We start from the raw sequence: 11,180 nt of genomic DNA on the forward strand, positions 1-11,180 counted from the left end.
TGCGGTCCCAGTACTGATCCCTGCGGTACCCCGCGGTACTGGTCACTGCCTGCCATTCCGAAATGGAGCCGTTTATCACTACTCTTTGTTTCCTGTCAGCCAACTAACTTTCAATCCAAGTTAGTACTTTGCCCCCAATACAATGTGCCCTAAATTTGCTCACTAACCTCCTATGTGGGACTTTATCAAAAGCTTTCTGAAAGTCCAGGTACACAACATCTACTGCTCTGCCCTCATCCACCTTTAGAGTTACATCCTCAAAAAATTCCAGAAGATTAGTCAAGCATGATTTCCCCTTCATAAATCCATGCTGACTCTGACCAATCCTGTCACTACTATCCACTTGTGTCATAATTTCATCCTTTATAATAGACTCTGGCATCTTTCCCACCACTGAGGTCAGACTAACTGGTCTATAATTTCCTGCTTTCTCTCTCCCACCTCTCTTAAAAAGTGGTACAGTATTAGCCACTCTCCAATCCGCAGGAACTGATCCCGAATCTATCGAACTCTGGAAAATAAGCACCAATGCATCCATGATTTCTCCAGCCACCTCCTTCAGTACCCTGGGATGTAGATCATCAGGTCCCGGGAACTTATCAACCTTCAGACCTAACAGTCTCTCCAACACCAATTCCTGGCAAATATAAATTTCCTTAAGTTCAGGTCCTTCAGCCACTGTTACCTCAGGGAGATTGCTTGTGACTTCCCCAGTGAACATAGATCTGAAGTACCAATTGAATTCTCCTGCCATTTCTTTGTTCCCCATAATATATTCCCCTGTTTCTGGTGGTTAGAATTGTTCACTTTCTAGGCTAAAGGTTTAACTGGCAGTCAATGGCAAATGTCACATTGCTAAAAGGATCCTTGAGCTGCTATAAGGTAGACATTATTTTCTGTGCTGAGCTTAGTGGGAAAATGATCAGTAAATGTGGCGACTTCATGAATAGTAAAATGTGAAGATTTGGTTTTCAGTCTCCTCTCAGGGTTTATTACTTCGTTACAAATTCTAGATTTTGGGACTTATAAATCACCTGACTCTCATTTGATTACAGCTTTCTAAACTCTCCCAGCTGGCTGCTATTTCAGATTTGTTTGAAAAAAATACTAATCTAATGAGGCATCTTAGTTTAGATGCACATTTACAATACACCAATAAATCTGATCTAACAAAGAAAATGAGCCCTGGTCTCTGAATCTTTCAGTCAGATTTTGAACAGATGCCTGCAGGAGGTAATACAGCCAAGCACAGCATTGGCTAAACAGGATCACAAGATCTTAAGAAATTCCAGCATTGACTGAGGGTCTGTGCAATCTGCCTCAGCCTGCTGTACTTCAAACAGTTCATTTTGTACAAACCGTTTAATCACAGTCTGTGTACTTGACAAACACCAGGTCCCAGTTTTCTTGCAATGAAGTGGACTTTCATTATTTATAAGTGCAATCCTTTGATCTGAGAGTTTGAACCTGGATTTATGATTCAATAAATAGTGACCCGGGAGGCAGATTGAGTGTTCCTTTGTCAGATGTTCTTCCTATTTCCAGAGATGTACATACAGAAGGAGGGAATAGTCACGTACTGCCCGTGGCTGCAGTGAAGTGTAAAGGATTCCTCTCTAAACGAGACATGGAGTTCGAGTTACATGATTAATAGAGGTGATGGAAAGTATGAACAGCTTACCACTAGTTCATTTTCTACTGCTTCAGCTGCTTGCACTCAATTAAACACAGGGTTTGCTGTTTAACAGAGTTTGCAGTCTGCCTCCATCTATTACACCCCCAACATTTCTCCTCCCCACCCAACACTTGGGAACTCCTTCCCTATCAGGACTGCGGATAGTCCCCTGTGACCCTGCAATCAGAGAATCGTTGCATGGTTACAGCACAGAAGGAGGCCATTCGGCCTTCTGACAGAGCAGTTCACTTTCCGTCACTCCCATCCGCCTTGAAGGATTTCCTTTTTTAGTTAATGACCTACTTGCCTTTTGGATGCATTGCCTGACTCTAACTCTGTCTCGCTCTCAGCCAGTGAATTATAGAATCCCTGCAGTGCAGAAAGAGACCATTTGGCCCATCAAGTTTGCACCGAACCTCCGAAGCGCATCCCACACAGACCCCCACCCTATCCCCATAACCCACATTTCCCTTGGCAAATCCACCTTGCCTGCATATCCCTAGATGCTCTGGGGCAATTTAGCATGGCCAATCCACTTAACCTGCACATTTTTACTGTGGGAGGGAACTGAAGCACCTGGAGGAAACCCATGCGAACATAGGGAATTTGTGCAAACTCCACACAGACAGTCACCCAAAGCTGAAATCGAACCTGGATCCCAGCGCTGTGAGACAACAGTGCTAACCACTGAGCCACCGTGCCAACCATAATCCTAGTCATTTACTGCATGAAAAGATTTTCCTTTTCTTCCCTTTAAATGATGTCTGCTGACTGTCGAGTTGGCCATGTCCTCAGAGGAGTTTCCAGGAACACTCCTTCTGAAAAGATGGTGGAAGTTGAGTCTTTAAACATTTTTTAAGGCAGTGGGAAATTGATTCTTGTTAGGTGAGGGATTGAAAGGTTTTTCTATTTACTTTATTAAATAAATAATATAAGCAGCAATCTATCCGCTGGCACTATTTCGTTTTCTATCTACGTTTCCTCAATCCATTTTAGTGCCTGTGCTGAGTTGTTCCCAGATTCTTGTAGTAAGTAATCCATCTGAACAAAGCCTTTAACCCCTGTATCAATCATCTTCCCATTTGCTCTCATAAATGTTGTGATTTTTTTTTGTCTCTCGTATTAGAAAAGCTCAGTTAGTTTCTTTAGTGAACACTGAGATACAGTGACAACTCATATTTCAGTATGCAAATTTTGGCAAATGCAACATGTTTTTCTTCCTACCTGAGGGTTAATTTGTGCAGTGAATATCTGAATGTTATGACAGGGTCATTGACTAGCCAACAGTCAGATGAATGATGAGATGATTTAATTTAGTGACCTTGGTAAATATATTACGAAACCAGGAAGTGTTCCCAATTCCTTCTTTGAAATAACAGCCATTGGACCTTTTTACATCACCTGAAAGAGCAGATAGGGTGTACTAACTCATCCATCCCTGGTGCAATGTTGCCTCAGTATTGATCCTTCAACAATACAACACTCATTGAAGCCCAAACCCCAACACTCTGTTACTACAATGCTCCCTCAACACTATTCATCTGATAGTGCAGCTCTTCTTCAATACAGACACTCCGACAGTGCAGCACACCCTAAGTACTGCCTCCTCCCCTAACAGTGCGGCACACTCTCAGTACTGCCCACTCTGACAGTGCAGCCCTCCCTCTACTGCCCACTCTGACAGTGCAGCACTCCCTCTACTGCCCACTCTGACAGTGCAGCACTCCCTCAGTACTGCCCACTCTGACAGTGCAGCACTCCCTTAACTGCCCACTCTGACAGTGCAGCACTCCCTCAGTACTGCCCCCTTTGACTGTGCAGCACACCCTCAGTACTGCTCCCTCCCCTGACAGTGCAGCATTCCCTCAGTACAGCTCCTTTTGACAGTGCTGCGCTCCCTTAATACTGGCCCCTTTGACAGTGCTGCACACCCTTCATACTACTCCCTTTGACAGTGCGGTACTCCCTCAGTGCAGCACCCTTTGACAGGGCAGCACACCCTCAGTATTGCTCCCTTTGGCAGTGCAGCACTCCCTTAACTGCCCACTCTGACAGTGCAGCACTCCCTCAGTACTGCCCCCTTTGACAATGCTGAATTCCCTCCGTTCTAGTACAGCTTTTGATTCAGAAGCAGAACATCAACCAAAGATCCCTGAGACATAAGCAAGAGCTCATATTAATTGGGATCAGCTTTGAAGTCACACTTAACCCCTAGCATCCAGTCTTTTAAATGTTGTTACTGTACCCAAATCTGTCACTTCCTCTGGCAATTCATTCCACATACGAACCAGCCTCTGTGTGAAAAAGTTGTCCCTCGGGTCCTTTTTAAATCTTTCTCCTCTCACCTTAAAATATGCCTTATATTTCAGAACTCTACCTTGGGGAAAAGACCTTTGCTATTCACCTTATCTACACCCCTCATAATTTTAGAAACCTCTATAAAGTCACTCTCAAATTTTTACACTCTTGTGAAAAAGTCCCAGCCTATCCAGCCTCTCCTTCTAACTTAAACCCTCCCGTCCTTGCAATATCCTTAGAAATCTTTTCTGCACACTCGCCAATTTAATAATATCATTCCTATTGCAGGCTCATCCAATCCTTCCATCATTTTAAACATAATTTAAACCACTCACCATAGTTCTAAACTCCAAAAGAAACAACACAAGTTATTGCAACCTCTCTTCAACATAATGCCCTCCCTTGAGGCCAATGTATTCTTCCTGAGGTGTGGCGCCTGAACTGCATGCAGTAATCCAAATTGGGTAAGGCCAAAGTTCTGTATAACTGAATCATAACTTCCTTTTCCTTTTTATTCAAGTTCTTTTCATATGAAGGCCAACACTCTATTAGTCCTTACTATGATTGCTTGGTACCTGTGCAGTTGCTCTAAGTAATCTCTGTACCTGGTGTATCCAAATACTCCTTGCGAGACTTTCACAATGTAAAATATTTGGACAAATCAATTTCAGGTCCAAAGCGTATGACTTCACTCTTAATTCCATTTGCCACTATTTTACCCACTCATCTGTCTGTCTGTTCTCCTATAACCTTCTGGAGTCATCAACTCAAATTAATAAACCTCCTGTCATTTGTAAATCCAGATAAATAACTCTCTATTCCTTGGTGTATTTGATCAAAGGGTAATCCTCAGTATAAACTCAGATGGAACATGCCATCAGCTAGAGAATTAACTCTTTAGTTCCAACATCCTCCCTACCCCCAGGATACCTCTAGTTTAGTTTAACTTAACTTGGGCAAATATTCTCCTGTGCAGAACCTGATTAAGTATCTTCTGAAAATCTACATATGTAACAGCCAGAGACTTACACTCTAACAAATTCAACAAGTCACTCTCATTAACTTCTTTTCCAGGTCCTCTTCCACTCTATTCCCTTGTCCTGCGCCTTGACTGTGAAAACATATAAAAGTATTCATTTAGTGAGTCTACATATGTATTGCTGTACGTATCCTTTTCTTTCAAAATGTTCTGTTGCACTACTTCTCATTTTCCATGATTTTCACAATCACTTTTTATAACTCTTCCAGACTGCATTTTCTTTCAGCTGAACATTGTCTCTGTTGCTAGACATATCAGAGTGCGTTCTAATTCCAAACTCATTCTCGATGCTGATTGAGGACTGGCTTGTGTTGAACTGAGATGAGTTCGTAGTGAAATAGCTTGCCAACCTTCAGAACTCATCTAAAAACTAGCGGAATGGCCGAGCTACAGAAGGATATAAGGGTGAAATATTTCTCAACAAGGATTCATCACCTTCAGGAGAGGAAGGAAGAGGAGAAACCTGGTGAGAATGATGATAACAGCATTCGCCTGAACAAATTCACCTCTAACCCATTATATTTCAGAAAATTCACAAGTGTTTTAGCAGACTTTTGACTTTTGAAGTTGTTTTTGAGTATTGCTAGTCTGCACTTCAAAATTGGCTGTCGTCAGATGCAGTTTGGCAGGAGAAAGAGGATATAATGCAGTTATTTAAACAAAAATGTTTGGAAAGGTTAGACAAATATAATTGTGGAATGGAACAGTTATTGTTTTTACACTTTTACTTTAAGGATGGTTTGTCTTAGTCACAATGCGCACAAAGTCATGTTTAGATAAGTGAAGTCATTCAGGGCAGTGGAAATGTGGAAGAAAATACAGGATAGTGTTCCAATGTTTTTCTTCCTTAAATAAAGGCTGGGTAAGCCTTGGGGCGTGCAACAGAGGGTGACACTGGTATTTAATCACTGTCAAGCTAATGGAATGAGCAGTTGACTGCCTTGTAACACAAGACAAGCTCTGCAGTCATATAGCCCAGTGCCCTGCGTGTGAAAGGTACATGTGGGAAATGCTGGAATGACACTGAGGCTCAGTGAAAGAGAAAAGACAGCCTGGTTCATATGTCAGTCAACACTGCAGGGGGAAATGCCATCATAGGCACAGAACCTAAGGGGAGGTGCTGAGTCCTGGGGCAGAGAGAAAGGGTTATTGCCAGTCCAATGGGTGTGGCCACCTAATGTCCCAGGGTGATAGTTCAAGTGGGGGTTATTTCCCCTCGCTCCACCCTCCTCATCCTGAGGGAGCTGCAGCTCAATGAGGGATGGTGAATGCATGACCCTGGGAATAATACAATGACGGGGGAAGGATTCAGGGCATCTGCAGTATCTAGATGAGGGTGGGAGTATAGCTCCAGGATCTTTGTATCCTATTGGGAAGCATGGACAGCCCAGTCGAGGTCCGGGGTCAGTGAGTGCTTAATGCCTTCATTCTTTAGCAGTGCGTTGTCAGCTAGGTTAGGGCCACAGCAGTAAACCGAAAGCTGGTTCCCAATCACCAAGGGCATTCAAGAAGCAGGAATGGGATTAGGCCATTCAGCCCATCAAGCCGTTTTCTTTCGGTATGGACACGGCTGATCTGAATGTCATCTCAAATCTACACTCCTACCTCTCCTGGGAACAGAGGAACTGCAGACCAGTTACATACTAGTGTGTTCTGAAGAACAGTCATATCAAACTCAAGACATTAACTGTGATTTTCTCTCTCCACAGATGCTGCCAGGTCTCCTGAGCTTCTCCAACATTGTCTGTTCTTATTTCAGATTCCAAGCAGCCGTGGTGTTTTGCTATTCACTGATCAAAGTAAATGGAGTATTTCCTGAAAAGGTTAATGTTTGGCCACTAATAAGATAATGAATAGGGTCAGTTCAGATTTCAAAATAGAAAATTATACTGAACCAATTTCAGTGAATTCCACGAAGAAGTAACAAGAAGATTCGTTATGGTAGTGCAGTCATAGTTGAAGGTAACATGCCTTCAAAGGGTTTGGAATAAAGGACCACTCACGTGGGGTGACACAGTGGCTCTGTGGTTAGCGCTGTTGCCTCACAGCACCAGGGACCTGGGTTCGATTACCCTCTTGGGTGACTAACTGTGTGGACTTTTCATTTCTTCCTGTGTCTACTTGAGTTGCCTCCGAGTGCTCCGGTTTCCTTCCACAGTCCAAAGATGTGCAGGTTAGGCAGACTGGCCGTGCTAAAATGCCCATAGTGTCCAGGGATGTACAGGCTTGGTGCATTAGCCATGGGAAATGTAGGTTTGGGGAGGTGGGTGTGGGTGGGATGCTATTTGCAGGGTCTGTATGAATTCAATGGGCTGAATGGCCTGTTTCTGCACTGTAGCGATTTGATTTGATTCTATGGTTAAGGTCAGAATGTGCACAGTCAATGGATTGGTGATAGAGTGGATCACAGGCTGCTACAGGAATTAAATACAGGCGTACATCAGTGAGTGGTCTTCCACAGGGACCAGTGTTGAGATCACCATTGTTCATAATTTATATTGATAATTTGAAACTCTCATTTGAATAACTTCGCAGCAAGTTTGGGAGGTATAGTTAACACAAAGAAGGAATATTGTGACAAAATACAAAAAGCTGTTAAAGATGCACATGTGATTGGTTAATGACTTTCAGTATAGATTATTACATGAGAGGTTGCTGCGTCACAGTGATGGTGTCCCTACCTCTGTGCTAGAAGCTCCTGGTTCAAATCCAACTTACCTTGGAGGTGTAGTCCAAGCAGGTCGACTAAAAATAATTACATTGGTTTGTGAGATGCATGGGTGGAGGAGCCGAGAGATCCCAGAGATGCACAGGACGGAAACAGACCCTTTGGTGCAACTCATTCATACCGACCAGATATCCTCAATAAATCTAGTCCCATTTGCCAGCATTTGGCCTATATTCCTCTAAATCCTTCCTATTCCTATACCTATCCAGATGCCTTTGACATGATCAAATTTTTAAAGACTTTGACAGGGTTGAGGTAGGAAAGATGTTTCCAGTTGTGCGGAAGAGCAAAACTAGTGACGTGAATTATAAGATAGCCACTAATAACTATAATGTGGACTTCAGGAGAAACATCTTTACTCAGAGGGTAGTAAGAATGCGGAACTTACTGCACTAATTCAGGGGAATGGCACAGATACAATTAAGAGAAGCCAAATAACTATATGTGGGAGAAAGATTTGGGGGAATGCTGATGGGGTTGTTAGGGTGGAAGCAAAATCGCCTGGTGCATAAGCACTGTGGTACACCAGCTGGGCTGACATATCATGTAATTTCTCCCAACGCAAGCGTAGAAGTGACAGACAGTTAATGAGTTTACCAGGACAGTCTTCCCACTAGCACTGTGCCATTCAGGTAAAAGCTTTTAAAGACATGAATGTAAATAATTCACCTTGAAAATTTGATTATCGAGTGTACATTTTTACCAAGGATCGAACACGTTAACAATTTAATGAAATCTATGGTTTCACTCACGGTTGGAGCAGGTAATGTTTTCATCCTATTTGTTATTCTGTTTCTCTCTTTGCAAACAAGATAAGTAAAAATTGAATGAGTGGATTTCAACAAAACTTAGTATCTAGTTTGGGCATGGTCTGGGGAAACATGGATTATTTTTTGATGCCAATATGGATCTGGAATGTGGAATTTTTTTAAAGGATCTATTAGCATTTGTAAATGGACTAAATCTACTTTTATTGAGAAATCATATTGAATATTTTAATGAGAACATCATTGTCCTTTTGGAATAATTGTGGATTTTTACAGCTGCAGTGTAGAATTTGTTACAGTTGTCAAAATGTAAGCAGAGTTTTTGAATGTGTATTGGCTAGAAGCCACCTCAGTGAGGTGGAGGTGGAGGCTTTTAATAATAAGATGGATATTTGCACTTTTTGAACTATTTTTTTCTTGTACCTTGTAGATGGTAGACAGGTTTTGGGGAGTCAGGAGCTAGGCTATTTGCTGCAGGATTGCTAGCCATTGACCTGCTCTTGTAGATAGTATAACTTATATGGCCAGCCCAGTTGAGTCTTTGGTCAATGAGGACATGCAAAATGTTGATAGTGGGGAATTCTGTGATAGTAATGACAATAAGGGTGATGGTTAGATTCTGTCTTGTTGCAGATGGTCAGTGCTGGCGCTTGTGTGGCATGAACATTATTTGCCACTTAAAATCCCAAACTAGGTCATGCTGTACTTGGACATGGACTGTTTCAGTATCTAAGGAATTGTGAATGGTGCTAAACATTATGCAATCATTAATGATCATCCCCACCTTATAGTGGAGGGAGGGTCACTCACGAAACAGCTGAAAATGGTTGGGCCTAGGACACAACTCTGAGAAACGCCAGCAGATATATCCTGGAGCTGAGATAACTGACGTCCAACAACCACGACCATCTTTCTATGTGCCAGGTATGACTCCAATCAGTGGAGAGGTTGCCTCCTGATTCCCATTAATTCCAGTTTTGCTAGGTCTCTTTGATGCCACACTTGGTAAAATGCAGCCTTGATGTCAAGAGCTGTCGCTCTCACCTCACCTCACCTCGGGAATTCAGCTCGTTTGTCCATGTTTGAACCAAGACTGTAATGAGGTCAGGAGCTGAGTGGCCCTGATGGAACTCAAACTGGGCGTCAGTGAGCAACCTGCCGAGTGAATACTGCTTACAGCACTGTTGACGACACCTTCCATCATTTTACTGATGACTGAGAGTAAACTGATGGGTGGTCATTGGCCAGGTTGGATTTGTCCTGATTTTTGTGTACAGGACATACCTGGGCAAGATTCCACATTGTTGGATTGATTCCAGTGATGTAACTATACTGAAAGAGCTTGGCTAAGGGAGCAGCAGGTTCAGGGTGTAGAAACAATAGTTAATGTTCCAGGTCCATTGGCTGGGCTGTTTTCCTTGGAGAAGAGAAGATTAAGAGGAGATTTGATAGACACTATTAGGGATTCTTAGGGATCATCAGGTATAGGCCCAGAGATCAGTCAATAGTGTGATGGCCTGGGATCAGAAATAAGATTGAAAATCTATAGCTGACTGCAAAACTGCAATTCATAGGTCAGGGCAGCGTGAGCAGCTGAAAGCAAGTACTTTCCTCATTAGACTGTGAGCACTGACCTATTCATTTCTCACGGGAAGTCCTCTCTTAGTGCTGTTGGGTAAAGGTGAAGAAGTTACATACCAGTGCTACCAATGCAGTTGTCAGCATGTTGCATGAAATATTTACAATGAATGGTATCCCCTATGAGGTCATGGGGACAATGAACCACATTTTGCTAACATATGCTTCAGCTAATTTGTAGCCAGTTCTGGAACTGAATATTTCATAACTTTCCCAAGATAATCACAATTGAATGAAGAACAGGTTCAGACAACAAAGTCTCCCTGGATTTTCTGCAGCATTGCTAAATGATTGATTCACGCCACTCCAGTGGGATCTCATCATTAGATTTCCTAACAGGCAGAAAGCTGACAATTTAGTTCCCCATCCTACCAAAGAAGTTAACTCCATGTTTATGCTCATGGGGGTATCTGGGTGTTTATAAGGAGCAGTCCTATAGACTGCGGCAGGAGCTATAGACACAATGATAATTACTCCCAACCCCCCAAATGTACCTTAACAGGAATGGTACTGTCATTTGAGGAACTGCAGAAAAGCAATACTATTTTGTTTGGGCTGAAGAAGTTGCACAATGGAACTGGAGGAACCTCAACCCATTACTGATCAATTAGTTGGGACATGAGGTAACAAAAATAATTTCCAGATCTAATTGTCAGGAACAGAATCAAACTCTTCAAACCAGACATAAGTGGGTACTGCAGATGATGGAAATCAGAGTCAAGATTAGAGTGGTACTGGAAAAGCACAGCAGGTCAGGCAGCATCCGAGGAGCAGGAAAATCAACATTTCGGGCAAAAGCCCTTCATCAGGAATGGAGGGCAAAAGCCCTTCATCCAGGGTGGAGAGATAAATGGGAGGGGGGTGGAGCTGGGGAGAAGGTAGCCAAGAGTACAGTAGGTGGATGGAGGTGAGGATGAAGGTGGTAGGTCAGAGAGGAGGGTGGAGCAGACAGATGGGAAGGAAGATTGGCAGGTAGGACAGGTCATGAGGATAGTGCTGAGCTGGAAGGTTGGAATTGGGGTAAGGTGGGGGGAG

The 11,180-nt window shown here is 42.9% G+C and overlaps 1 protein-coding gene across 2 annotated transcripts in view; it reads right to left on the reverse strand.

The window, feature by feature from the left end:
* LOC122542620 (potassium voltage-gated channel subfamily KQT member 5-like) overlaps nt 1–11,180 on the reverse strand; it is a 237,475-nt gene that overhangs the window by 214,050 nt on the left and 12,245 nt on the right. The window lies entirely within an intron of this gene.

This window comes from Chiloscyllium plagiosum, chromosome 3 (assembly GCF_004010195.1).
Source record: "Chiloscyllium plagiosum isolate BGI_BamShark_2017 chromosome 3, ASM401019v2, whole genome shotgun sequence".
Lineage (NCBI taxonomy): Eukaryota > Metazoa > Chordata > Chondrichthyes > Orectolobiformes > Hemiscylliidae > Chiloscyllium > Chiloscyllium plagiosum.